This window comes from Camelus dromedarius, chromosome 7 (genome assembly GCF_036321535.1).
Source record: "Camelus dromedarius isolate mCamDro1 chromosome 7, mCamDro1.pat, whole genome shotgun sequence".
Lineage (NCBI taxonomy): Eukaryota > Metazoa > Chordata > Mammalia > Artiodactyla > Camelidae > Camelus > Camelus dromedarius.
In genome coordinates, this window is record NC_087442.1 from 16,596,516 (window position 1) to 16,611,518 (window position 15,003).

A 15,003-nucleotide genomic window follows, 5' to 3' on the forward strand; every position below is an offset into this window, starting at 1 on the left:
TTTTTACCCAGTTTGGTGGTATGAGCTGAAATTTATCAGAACTTATATTTGTCAAAAAAAAAAAAAAGTCCTTTTAATGAATCTTCTTGAAGATCTTCATGTTATAAAAGCATCAGAGTAAAAAACTGGTTATCCATGAACGGCAAATGACAAAATGACATGGTTAAAGATCTGATTATAATGTAATTGATAAGACACTTGGATATTTCTGTGATATACAGCATTTTAAGATAAGATAATAACTAGAATTATGACTGATAACATACCAGGACATATCAGATTTTCAGGAATTCCATATAAATTTTGAAATACTTATCTTAATGACAATTACCCAAACTATATAACCTAAGGTTTATCTCCAATCACTTGACAATACTTCTCAAGTAATTTCGCATACCAAATAAGCCCTCATTAGTTTAGCATTCCTCTCTGAGATGCCTCAGGATTTCTTTGAAGCATCCCAGAGTTAGCTGGAGGTCAAAAGAACTTTAGTTAAAATGTAATATTTGGGAAGTTTGTCAAAAATATCAAAAAGGTTTCAAAACATTTGGTCGAATAGGATCATATGTCACTGGGAGAAAATACTTATTAACTTAACCAAAGTGACAAAAGATTTCAAAAGCAAATCCAGATCACTTAAAGGTAGAGAAACTCACGCAATCTGTTATCAAAAAAGCAATATTCCAAGAAAACTTTGTTCTCTTAACAGAGAAAGGATCCAAGACCAGTCCTGCACCAGCCTGCTTTTAATAAAATTCAATTACCTAGTTAATTATGTATATTACAATTTAACCCTTAAAACCCTTAATCTTTAGCAAAAACCAACAAGCAGCAAGTAATTGTGAACTGTTTGTCATATCAGCATTTCCTGGTAGGCAAATTTAAGACTATTCCATAACCCTAGGCACATACGTCTTCTCATAGCATAATTTCTTTCCTCAATGTGGCACAAGACATGTATCTAATAAACCTAAACATCTTTATTTTTCCTTTTGTGCAGAGACAAAGGTGGGCAAATGTAGACATGTTTAGCAATTAATGTTCCAGTATTTTATGTTACTTAAAATGACCTGGATATTCAGTGAATTCCCACGATTTAATTTAACTTAGCAAAACTCAAAAAATCTGGAGAAACTATTTTAGATAGACATACCCAAAACATAATTATTCCTAAAGAGTTCACCTGAAAACTCTTTTCTCATTTACCTTTATTTTATAACTTATGAAAATATTACCATACCACATTAGTTTTTTTTCTTGCTGACAAAAACTCTGTAACAGAAATAACATGAACTTACTGACCTTCAGTAAATCTAGGTACAATAAAAGTAAGACAGCTCTATATGGATTAAACCAGCAAGTTTAAGCTAGATTTAGATATTAATTTAATACTGACTATTTCCTAGATCATGTGAACCTGAAAATAATTCTGGCCAGTTTATTTTATATTTAGAAATAATTTGTAGGCACCTACTTTTAAGTCAATTAAATAAAGCTCTTTAATAAGTTTGGTTTTGATAATATTTCCTGGAGGTAGAGACGTCTGATATCCACGTGTACACAGACATACAAACAGACAAAGCTAGAGATCTCGTACTTTGAGTTTAAAAACTTAGTTATGAATCAGGTATTATAATGTAAAGTTACTAGTGTATAAATAACAGTTGGAATAAATTAAATTTGCTTGCTCAGATAACTAAGGTTTTACTGTTTGTGGAAAAGACTTTTAAGATTTATATTTGTCCTTGATAAATATTTAAGAAGTCTATGAATTAGATTTTGGGTGAGGGAGCCTTTCCAGCGGTTTGAGCTTAAAAAGGTCTTTTTTCCCTTTTTCTTTTTCTTTGGTTTCAAGCTTTACCTGATAGAGCCAATTAGGCTCAGTCTTAAGTCCTTGTGGGCTATATTTACATTTCTGGTTTATTGAGATTTGCAAGACAAAGACTGTTATCTTTAATTATCCAAAGGATTGGCCTGTCATCTAAATGATATTAAAAGATTGACTTGCCCAGCTATATTATATTAATTTGCTTTTTATGTTGGTGAGACAATTTTGACCTAAACTGAAAATCAAGTTCCATGTTCTAGAATTTTAGGGTTCAACATATCATACTTTCAAAGTCTTGCATAAGGTGTTCAACAAAGGCCCTCTTTCTGAGTGCACAGAGCAAAATCTCTATTATTTTTTTCATTAGCCCCTGAATATTAGCTCTCAGTTTTTGTTTATATTGTATGAGCTCAGGCAACCCTATTGGTTTCCTTTAGCGTGTTTAATGAATATTACCTGAAAGGCAGATTCATATGCCCTGTCTTATAATACTGAGCAGGGGAAGAATTCCCCAGTGAAATATGTCTATCCCACAATATAATTAGGCAAAAGTGATATAACCATCTTCTAAAAAGCTCATTTAAATATTCCAATTTTTATAAACTTTCATCTCAATTCTATCAACTTTCATACCTTTAACTTTAGTGTCCCATTAGGACCCAATCGGCAAGCCTTGGTCTTACAAGGAGTCCTAGAATTTTTCCGTACTTTTTATCCCCTGACCATTTAATCTGTTTTGTATAAAAGGCTCTGGAATCCCCAGTGAAGGGTTGAGCCAAGGGACTCAGGACCTTTTGTTAATCTTTTAACTTGATTGACTGACCTAAGCAATTGTTGGTCAGGTACCTCAATGCAATTTTTTCCAGCCTTTTACATTATATATATATATATAAATTATAATTCATATATATAGAACTGGGGGAAATAGAGCAGACTTGTTTGGAGCCCTTTAATGTTGGGGACCAATAGGGGGTCCTTTTGGCCCATCCAACCTTAGATAGCATTGTATCAAACCTTTTATTTAATCCCATTAACACTCGTTTTATTTATCGCAGTTTAAAATAACCATCTAAAGATTTTTTATTCATTTGGAACAAGTCCCTTTAAAATTTCCACCGTGTTGGGAAAAAGTCTCTAGACTTCCCCTTCAGTTTTTTTCTTATTTCTCTGTTAATCGACATAATTAACATTAATTATTCTGAGAAGAAGCAGAGATCCCAAGTAAGGCTTCCCAAACCCATTTTTGTTTTTATTTTTGTTTTGGTTTGTTTTAAACTGAAGGAGTTCTTAGGTTAATCATTATATATATATATATATATTTTCCACATTCTAATTTGGTTTATTTTTTCATAGGTACCAATAAAACAGCTGTTTATAATGAGATCTCTCTAAAATTTTACCAATTTAGAAGTTTCTCCAATTTGAAGGATCCATCATCTGGCCACTAATGAAATATATCTTAATAGTGACTCAAACCAATAAGATGCAAGAGGCATCCCCACAAGAGGGTAAAGGATGCCACCTAAGCAAGATGCAGAAAGTTTACTCACAAAAATAGTCTGAGAAAGGAAAGGCCTTCATTGTACAGGCTGACACAACAAAGGTTAAGATGGGAAAGTACACCTGAGAATTGGCACAGTCAGACAGAAGACTGCTCAGAGTCCCAGGCTATTAGATTGGCTGCCAAATGTGCACCATACGTGCACCTTCTGGATGGCAGAGACCATGTTCTCAAAACACATACACACTCTAGACACACATACACACACAACACTAAAGAAGATCAGGTAGAACATTTACATCTCAAAGACAGAGAAAGAGAAATGCAAGCCCCCGCTAGAAGGGTTTTTGTGTCTTTAAGGTCAGAATTCTGAAAAGATGTTTTATCAAGCTGGCTTCCTCTAACTTAACTGCTGTGCAATAGAAGAGCCCCATCTTACTCATTTTCAGGGCAAGATTTCCTTAATTCCCAATTAAGTAACTACTTGGAAGTATGAGTCTTACATGTACGGAAACCTGGCTAGGGGTATTAGTTGGAGGCAAAGATGTGAGGCCAGCCTCTCACCTAACCACTCAGCCCCGACCGCTCAGTTGTCTCCCAACTGAGCAACTCCCAGTGTCTTTCAACCAGGTCTCCCCAGTATCTTTCAACTGGAGAGCCAGATACCTGTTAGACACCACCAGATAAAATTCAGTATCATCAACCAATAATTGGGAAATCCGAGAACCAGGAAAGACTCACCCAGATTCCTCTGGATTCTTAAAAGATGCAACAATCTGGGGTTATTGATATTCTTTCTGAGACACATCTAACTATCTAAGGCCTGTTTATCCAAAAGCACTAAGACCATAAAGGGAATGCTTCTGGGAGTTTTATGGGGCACACAATACATCATGACATTTAAGACTGTCTGACAAATTGGCAAGCTGCCCCCTAAATCTCTAAACTCATCATTTTTTCCTGGTTTGGGAGGCCAACTGTTGGGGATACTGTAAATGATTCCTCATTGAATGGGGAATAGTGGTAGAACTTGATGGCAGTGATTCTCGAACTTTTTGGTTTCAGGACCCCTTCATAATCTTAAAAATTATTGAGGCCCCTAAAGAGCTTTAGTTTAAATATGGGCTACATTAACTAACATTTGCTATAGAAAGTAAAACTGAGAAATTTAAGAAATATTGGTGTATTAGTTCATTAAAAATAACAATAGTAAATCCATTACATATTATACAAATAACATGTCTTTATGCAAAAGTGGCTATTTTCCATTACAAAAATTGGGTGAGAAGAGTGGCATTATTTTGCATTTTTGCAAACTCTTTAATATATGGTTTAAAAGAAGACAGCCAAATTGTCATATCTTCTGCATTCACTCTGTTGCAATACTGCATTTCACATAGGCTCAGGAAACACCACTGTATGCTTGTGAGAGAATGACTATCCAAAAGAAAAATGCTGTCTTAGTAGTATTAGGAAATAGTTTTGGCCTTGTGAACCCCGTAAAAACATCTTGCGCATTCCTTTAACCCTTTTATAGTCTAATAACATCAACCCAATTTATTGAACTAATAATACTACATGAACAAGCCAGGCTCTCTTCTTTCAGTGCAGGACTGAGAGGAGTCAACTCTGGAAGAAAGGATCGCCACATGAATTCATCAAAATCCAAATGGCTTGGTTTTGGTTTTGTTGTTTGTTTGTTTGTTTGTGTGCCATAATCAAGATGTATCAGTCTTCAACCAGAAGAAGTTCAGTACTCTTGATAGCATCTTATGATTGGCTATTATAAATTTAAATGATTAACCAGCAAAGAAACTATCTTAAAAAAATTTTACAACTGAGTCATGTCAAAGTTTACAAATTTGGGAGGAAATTTAAATTTGAAGTTGTCCAAAAAAGTAATTTTGTGAGTCGTAAATCTAAAATCAAAGTGGATTTTCAATTTACAAGTAGTTTTCTCAGTTCCACATAAGCTTTATTACAATTATGCTGTGAACAGTTTGGGATAAATACAAAGTTAAATTACAATTGAAAGAAGACACTCCAGCTTGCACTAAATATTTTAAACTAAATTTATACTTACATGTTTTTACAACACTAAAAATTTTCAGATCATATTTATGAGAATGCATTTGTTTATGCATAACCAAATTTATATCTTTATAAACTTGCAAAAACACATACTTACACATTATGTGTTAAACCTCCGGCAGATTGAGATCAAAATGTTGTGCTAATTTATAAACAACAGAAGCTTATTGCCACCGAAACTATTAAATTGACTGGTCTAGATATTTACTTTTGCGGTACCATACTACAAAAGCCCAATAACCAAACAAAATCCATTTCTCTGCTTTTTAGTACTGCTATAATGTTTAGCTTATTCTCAAAACAAGCCTAGTTAATGGCCTAGTCCACAGCTTATTCTTAGTAATTAAATAATAATTACAATTTTGGTTAGTAAGAGGTGAAGCTGTCTAATCATTTTCCAAAAGGCTCTAACTTCCTAAACTCATTTTGCCTTTTCTCATTTGTTCCTAACAAATTCCTGTTTCTATGTATCTCTTCCCACCCCCTTTTTTTTTTTTTTTTTAACCTAGCCATCTGATTTTTCCTACTATTGTGCTTTGACTCCTAGGTAAAGCTGCACTTCAGTCAATTCAACTACTTAAAGATTTTTCCCACATAAATTTTTCCAACTCAAGCACTCATATTTCTATTAATATAAAAGAAAGCTTTCTTTGGAATGCTAGTTCTCCAAAATAACACAAAAAAACACCCTGCGGATAAGAGGGTGCTGACCTGACCAAGGTAAGGGAGAATGCCACCTCTAAGGGGTCTCAGCACCTCGGAGGGCGACAGGCACCACTGTAATAGTTATCGACACTTTTGAAGTCTGGTGTTTTTGAAGGAAAGGGGGGCAGAAGTGGAGCTTGATTAGGAATGGTGAAGAATCAGGATGTAGCAGACTAGGACTGCTGGCTCCAGCAAGGTAAAGATTGTGAGGATAGGGTTCAAAGACTCTTGGAGTGTCAACTGTCATCTAACGCTTTGTATTGAAGAGTTGATGGGTCTTTCACTGTCCTGAAATGAACAGTAAAGCTATCTGCAATTTTTAGCTTCCTAGATAAGAATCTCCCAGAGGAGTATGCTGATGAAGACAGTAAACTCATGTTAATATAGACATAGACAGTGAACTGCATGTGGTATAGATGGCTTCAGTTCTCAGTGTGATTCTCATTAAAAGAAAACAGAGAACCACACAATTTTTGTGGAGAAGAGGATGCCTAGTTTAGAAATATTTTAAATAAATTTTACATATAAATATACATATTATTTGTATAAATAATATGCATTATAAAAATAAATATTTTTATAAATATGTATTTAGTGAATGAATGAATGAAAATTCCAGGTAAGGAGGAGAAACTGACCAAGCAGCCCGATTCTGTCCCCTAGGTTTCTCCTTCCTCTTTGAGTTGTAACATTAAATGTCTTTGTCACCACCATACCCAGATTTCCCTGAATACAGTTTACAATGCTAGCCAATTTGGAACAAAATTATCCTTTCTTTTGAATTCCCTTGGCATAGCTAAGTTAGGGAAGAATTGTAGAAATTATTAACTACTAAGAAAACATTGAGAGACATGAACAAAGAAATAACCCTAACATTCAAACAGAAGAATGACATTTACAGTAACCAATGGTATGTCCGCTCACACCAATCAGTGCTGAGTAAACAGAACCACCTATTTACTAGTGAAAATTCCACAGTTGTTTCTTCAAGGCAACACTGCTGATACGACTTTAAATCACTGCTTAGCAATGATTGGCACTCTGATTTCCTGAGACAATTCCCATAATAGTTCACATCTACAAGATGAAGTCCAAGTTTCTTTGCTTGGCACTCAAGACCTACACAGTCTGGACCAGTCTACCTTTCTGGCCAAATTGTCTTTCCCCAATGCCTCCCTGCCCATCTATACAGAGATACTTGCCGTTTCCTGGATTCAGCGTCTTCATTTATGTCGAGGTGCATTAGTTCCTGCTGTAACCACTTCTTAGAATGCCCTTCCCAAACTCGCAGCATGATGTTGCCCAAGTTCAAAACGTAGTACAAATAGGACGCCCTCTGTGAAAACTTTCCCGTCCTCTCTCCTCTGCATCTGCTGCCCTTGCCCTGCCATCTCACGGTTAATTCTGTATGTTTGCTCTGAACATGTGGCTGGTGCATGGTTCAAAACACACCGGTTGAACTGCATTGATTTGACTTGGTTTGCTTTCCTTTAGCTTTATGTAAGTTTGCCACTCTGCACACTTCTGTGGTTTTACTAAACTTTTAACCCCTGCGGTGGTTTCCTTATTGCATTACAGTGTGCACAGATGCATAAGAGAAATGGAAAAAGAACAAGAACATCCAAGAAGTTTAACTCTGTGTTCCATGAGACCTACTCCCTATCAAAGTTGTGTTTCTCTTGCATCTGTTTTCCAAGCAGGAGGCAAACAGAATCTTATTTAAAAATAGATATTTTAAATTATTACTCTTTCTTTTAACTTAAAGTATGTATAACTACGTCCTACCTACAGAATGTTAGAAATCCTGAATGTTAGAAATTGATCCAAGGATGGAGAGCAGATTCCATTTGATGTGGTCTGAGACCCAAGAATGACTCCCTGCCTGCTCCCTCCAGAGAGCTGACTGGGGTTGGGAAGGCATGTCAGGCAAGAGGGTAGCTTCATAGGCTGATCCTGGTGTTTCTTATTATTTAAAAAAAAAAAAAAAAGGTTTTCCCATATCTCTCATTTCCCCCACCATCTTTGGGAAACATTGCCTGCCTTCCTGGGTCCTAGACCTAGTACTTACAAAAGCCACACCCCAAACCCCTTAGCTCATAAGTATATTAAGTATCATCTGGTCAGTGCACCTGCCACATTGGGCAGCCCTGGAAGAGGGTCCACAGGTACACAGGGAGGAGTACATATATATTTTTATAGTGCTTTGTCTCGACTGTGGCAGACATGGGATTGGGGAGAGGGCTCCCCATTGCCCTGCCAACTCCACTGGCCCAGACAGAGGCGGGCCTTCACTGGGGTCAGTCAAACCTTGAATCCCAGAAAGAATATGTGCCCCATTGAGGCTGAGAGTCTCCATCTCATGTTACACCCATTGCTTTGCAGAATTCCTTCTTCCAACGAGTGAGAGTGGGAAGCTTTCTCCTCAGTCCCATTTCCTACATAGGCAAGAAAGCTTACAATCTGAGTAAAATGCAGAGTTAAATAACAGTCTGGAAAGGGATGCGTTATTCCTCTGTATTGTTTATATTGATAAAGGGACACTTCTTTTCACTGAGAAATAAATACTATAACTTAATGACTTTTATATTAACCATTATTACTTTCACGAGTAATACCCTACGATTATTGTACGTATCCAGATTTTACCCTTTATCTTTATTCTTTTAGTTGTCAGCCTGACTTTCCTTAATCTTTATTCCATTACTTACGGATTCTGCCAATTTTCAAGGTCTACTCCTTTGTTAATCCTGGTAGAAAAAAGAAAACCTTGAGTTTCTTCTTGCATAGGCTAGATCAAAGAGATGATGTCTGAGGTCTGGAATGCTTAAGTGACTCACGTCCTAAGTGGGAAGTGAAGCCTAGAGGAGTGTTGGCTCTAGACATAAGGAGACCTGGTTAGAATCTCAGCGCAGTCACACAACAGCTTTGCGGCCTTGGTCAACCTTCTGAACCTCTATCTTTTCATTAGTAAAATGTAGGTGATGAGAACCTATTTCACTATGGCTTTGTGAGAGCTATATGAGATACTGCGTATCATCCACTTTATCGTTATCACATGAGTCCACATGAAATTGATACTTCTGTATTTTAAAAAGCTGAATATTTATAAATTTATATCATTCATTCTTATGTTAGCTAGTAAGATGCAAAGCTGGAATCCAAACTCAAGTCTTCTGGGTCCCAGCCCCTCAAACTTACATTCTTTGCTAACTTTAGTTGTCCATGAAACTTATTTTTTGTTGGACATGTAAAGAAAAAAATGTGGCCTGTCATTCCAGTTCTACAAGAATCAAGCCATCAGCCACTGCAATCGCCCTGAGGGGAATTCAGGATGGAGGAAGTCAGGAAGCATTCTGTGCTTTGGATACACCAGCCCCTAGATAGTTAAGATGCGTATCTAAGGAAGAATTTCAAATAACCCCAGGGTCTTGCATCTTCCTATACATAAAAAAACACTAAAGTTAGAGATGTCTGTTCTTTGTGATTAGCAGTAATCTTGTGATGTTTAACTACATATTTTTTCCAGCCAAAAAGAAAAAATCATATTTATCTTGACTGCTCCCTGACCTCTTCAGAGCAATTCCTCAGAGCTATCCGAGAGGCCTTCTCTGGGCCACAGGCTTCAGTCAGTTCTCCAGATAAAACAACTCACAACTTTTACTTTGTGCATTTTCGTTCCAGTTGACAGACAAGTGGTACCAAGTGAAATTATGGGGCAGCTAAATATAGCAGATGTATGAAGAGAACAAATAGAGTGGGAGAGAAAAAAAGTTAAGTAATTGGTGCAAACTTCTGGACTCTACAAATGTAATAATTGTCCAGTTATTCTGCCTCTCATCAGAACAATGACGTATGTGTGGTACTTCTACCACATATCTGTTATCTTTCTTAACGTCCATGTCATTGGTTAGGTAGTGTGATGGTTAATTTTATACGTTATCCATGGGGTACCCAGACATTTGATAAACATTATTTTGGGTGTGTCTGTGAGGGTGTTTGTGGATGAGATTACATTTGAACTGGTAGACTGAGTAAAGCAGATGACCCTCCCCAATGTGGGTGGGCCTCGTCCAATCAGTTAAAGACTTGAATAGAAAAAAAGGGCTGAGTAAGACAGAATTTACCTCCCTGACTACTGGAGCTGAGACACCGGCCTAGTCCGCTGACTAGAACTTACACCATCAGCTCTCCTGGGCTTCCAGTTTGCTAACTGCAGACCTTGGGACTTCTGCATAGCCTCCATAATCACATGAAACAATTCCTTATAATAAATCCCCTCCATCTATCTAAACAGATTAATATAGAGATAGGTATGTAGATATATAGATATCCTTGTGAGGATTAAAGAGGATCTCTTTCTATATAACTCCTTCTGTTGATCCTGCTAAAGTTAAAAAAGAGAGAGAGATTATAGCCTAGTTTTTCAGGTTCTTGTGAGGATTAAAGGGGATTAATATTAAATAAGATTAAATATACAATCTATATTATATCCATATAGAGAGAGCAAGACAGAGACAGAAAGAGAATGTATATCTATCTATAGAGAGAGATCTATATGTATATCCTGTTGGTTCTGTTCTTAGGAGAACACGGCTAATACAGGGATGGATGCTAAAGGTTCTAATTTCCTTTAACAATGCACTCTGGAGCAGCCATTCATGATTGTACCTAAAGGGTTTTTTTTTTTAAAGATAATGGTGTTAGCCATCACTTTTAGATTTAGATTTTTGAGGTCTAAGCACCTGAACCTCCCCCAACCAAGTCCGTCATTAGGCAGCCAGCTTTGTCCTGCCTTTGAGGTCATGACTCAAACAGAAAGCCTTCCTGCGGGTTAAGAGGAATGCGTCTCCGATTTCAGTGGGGCCCGAGTCCTGGGCAGGGTTTGAGATTGTGTGTCAGAAGACCCGCGTTTGAATTCCAACTCTGCTATTTATTGGCTGTAAAAAGTAACTTTTTTGAGCCTTAGCTTTTTCGCCTGCAAAGTAAGCATAACAAAGATGTGTTCAAAGGGGTCTGGGGAAGACTTAAGAAGATAGTGTATGTGTACTGCTCATTGTAACTATAGCATTTTAAGAATATTAGTTTCACATGCATTGTAGCATGTGAAAGGAGTTTAGGTTTTAGACTTGGGTACTGAGATTACTTAATCTTTCTGAGCCTAAGGATCTCCATGTGCTAAAGATCAAAGAGAGAGAGAGATTAGAGCCTATTTTTGTGGGTTCTTTTGAGGATTAAAGAGGATGATATACGAACCACCTTAGTAAAAGTTCTCGCAATGCATGTGCTTCCTTCTTCCTATAAAAATATAACTCTTTATTAAATTAACAAACCATTAGTTACTTTAATGTTACTCTAAGAGTATATTTTTAAATAAATGAATAAATCAAAGAGCTGCCCACACCAAAGTTCTGACAAGTGATATCTGCACGTATCTTCCACTGCTAGTCACCATATCGCCTCTTCCAGCTCAACAGAGCTCATCCTGAACCCTTCTTGGCCCATCAAGAACCTGTAACTGTAAAACACAATGCCCCCAAGCTTGACTCACAAGACAAATGTAATTTATGGCTGATAGCTATGTATTATCTCTGCTACCTGGTACTCAAGGCTGTCACATAGTTATGAACTTTCCTTCTGAAGTATTCACAAGAAAGAGAAACAGATTTCTGCCTGAACACTTAGATGAGCCAGAAAAAGAAATTCTAAACTCATCACATGTTCACTCCTCTCTCGCCATGGTCCTCCTGTATTTACAGATCGGATAACTCCTCCTGCTGAGAGATCTTCAGATATAAACGAGTTAATATCATACTCCTCAACTGGTTCAAGCTCTTGAGTGATCATTTTCTCCCTGGCAGTGAGATAAGAGGGAAAGTGAAGGGGCTTTCTAAAGTATTCAATCCTGGTTGCATGTTCTTTTTAGCTCTCTGTGGTCTTGGGCAAGTTACTTAAGTTCGCTGAGCCTTAAAAGAGCTTATACTACCTGTAAGGTAGGACTAATGCCCACCAACAGGCTGGATTAATAAAACCTGGATGTAAATAGGCTGCACAGAGTAGGAGATTCTACACATACACACACACACATATACACACATCCTTCATTTTAGAACATCTTTGCTCAGATACCCACCTTAAGGGTGGAGAGAATGATGCATACTTACGACTGAACAATGATGTGAATGTGACACTCCTTTGATGAGACGGGCCCCCTGATCCAAGCTGCTCTACTTCACGCACTGGAAATGCCCGTGCAGTGTGGGGCTTCTGTAGTCACGCTGCCTCACTACCTGTCACCTTGTCATGTAAAACTCTGAGCACATTGTCGTTTACTTAAGTCATCTTAGCAGGACCTCTTTGTTGCATTTCTCTAGATTTTACGTTGTCCCCATAGACTGGGACATTCTGCTCTCAGGGAATTCTTTAAAGGACAACATTCATTCTCTTTCACCCGCCTCCTCACTTACTCTTCTCTAAGGATGCTGGAGTGACTTAGTGAGTTCAGGACTTTCCCTGAATTTGAATTGTGCACACTTGGAACAGCCTTTTCCAGATCTTCTCTCTCTCTGTACCTCAGAGAAAGAAAGCCTGTCTTCAAGTTGCAGACATTTTCCACCAGGTAAATGACCAACCTCTAAAAGGGAGACATGGTGGTCCAGCTTTGCATGGTGCTGGTGGGCACCTTTAATCCAGGGGGGCACATGATGGAGCTTGTCTGCAAAGTTCAAACCATATTCTTCAACTCAGGCTTGTCAGAAACAAAGCTGATATTTTGATCTCTATGTGCCTGATTCTTGTGTCTATGGTTCAATTTATTCATAACTCAGGAAATGAAAAGCAGTCACCCTCAAACTCCAATAGAATGTGACTAATACATACTGATGATTACTATGACTTTTGGTTGCCCGAGGATTTCCATACTAGGAATGTATGTTATGCAATTTTTCTGAATATCATGTAGTGTTCACTTGTCAAGCAAGTTCTGAGAGTCTTAAAATGGAGAAATTGAACTTCCGTGTGTGAGGGTATTATATCAGTTTATGATTTGGGTAAATAGCTTTCTAAGCTCTACTACAAGAGTAGCTCTCTCTGAGGTTTTTTTAAATGACTACTGAAGGGAGTTTTTTTTGTGCAAATATTGGCTTTTGTTTCCGCCTCTTGAAAATTAACATCTATATATAGTCTTGGCATTGGCAATTCTACAAGGCTGATGCCTCTTCAATGCCAGAGTTAAATCAGGGCCAGCTCTGGGCACATGGCCCTAAATCAGCTTTATGCAGATGACTGATGCCTGTTCATTGGACAAAAGCAGCCCTCTGAGAAAGGCCATATCGCAGAGGGTTGAACAGTGAATCTCAGAGTCAGACAGATACCTGCCTTAGACCCTGGCTCCATCTCACTCACTGTGATTTGTGGCACCTTTTAACCTTCTGTGCCTCACTTTTTTTTTTTTTTACACATTGAAGGAATAATAGTAACTATCTTCTAAGTTTCCTGTAGGGATTACTTAAAATAACATTTGTTATGTGCTTGGACTAATGCTAGCATGAAGTAAAAACATTGGTTCTGGAGCCAGATTGCCTAACTCAACCTGCCACCTACTCAACGTCTGTAGGTTTTGGTTTCCTCATCTTTAAAACTGGTATAATAATATTTCTTTGGCTGATTAGGGTGCATAAGTGAGAACACCTGTGCAGAGTGCCAGCAAGTAACATAAATAAGATGGAAGTTTACCTTTTTCAATCATGAAAAGATGATTGGAGGAAAGCAGTCCAGACAGTTGCACTCTTCGAAGAATCTAGGCTCCTTCTATCCTGCTGCTCTATCCATGCTGTCTCACGATTCCAGCTGGCTGCTTGGGCTCCAGCCATTATATCCACATTCCAGGCAGCAGAAAGGAAGACGGGGCAAAGAAGGCATGGTATAACCCTTTGCTTAGCCGCTAAGTTTACCAAGAAATGTTCTCTTAGAAAATTCAATTCCCTTTGCTTGGTTAGCATGGAGCGAGAACATTTTCTCAACTATAATTTTACTTCCTATAAAATTTGCTGGGCATTTTTTTGCATTAATAATCAGAACAAATCACATAGTTTCAGAAAACATCTTCCCCCAAGCTGCATGTGTGTTTAGGCACATTACAGTCTATGGGTTTATAGTGTACATATTTGTCATTTACATCCTGTGGCGACTGCTTTCTGATAACCTTAACCTTGTGGGGGTCAGAAACCCATTTTGAGGAACTAAAAGAAAGCTTTAAACCCTCTCCTGGAAAAATTCACATAAAAACATACACTCCTAACTAAGCATGTAATGGATTTGTATTGCATAGAAAATGTATTTCTTTCTCGGAAATAGTATAAAAATATGTACCATTATTTATGACTCATTCGCTTTCATAAATGTTCAAGCTGGCAAATTGTTTGGACAATGGGTTTCCCTTTTCTCTTAACAAAAGAAAAAACTGCCTCGAGTTTTCATCATGTGCTTCCAGAAGGCCTCTGCAAAGTCAGTGAGTTTCTTGGGAGCGGTGCTCGCGTTTCCTAACAAAATCTTGTGATTCCGATGGTGATTCAAAGCCCTGATTCTGATGAAACTGATGATGCCTGCAGCAGTAGACAAGACTTCTTTCAGGATTTTCGCAGAGTACTTGAAATTTATAATGAAATGTGGGGCCTCCTCAGAGACTAAAGGAGTCCCTCCCCCAGACACTCTCCATCCCACTATTCTGTTTTAACTCTTTCGATGTATAATCGCTATAGGAAATCATCATATTCGTGTTTAATGAACTTATCCCTTTTAAAAATATCATATTAAAATCTTACTCATCATGATTACTGAGTTTTTTGGCACCGCGTTAAATTTTGAGCCTGAGGCAAGTGCC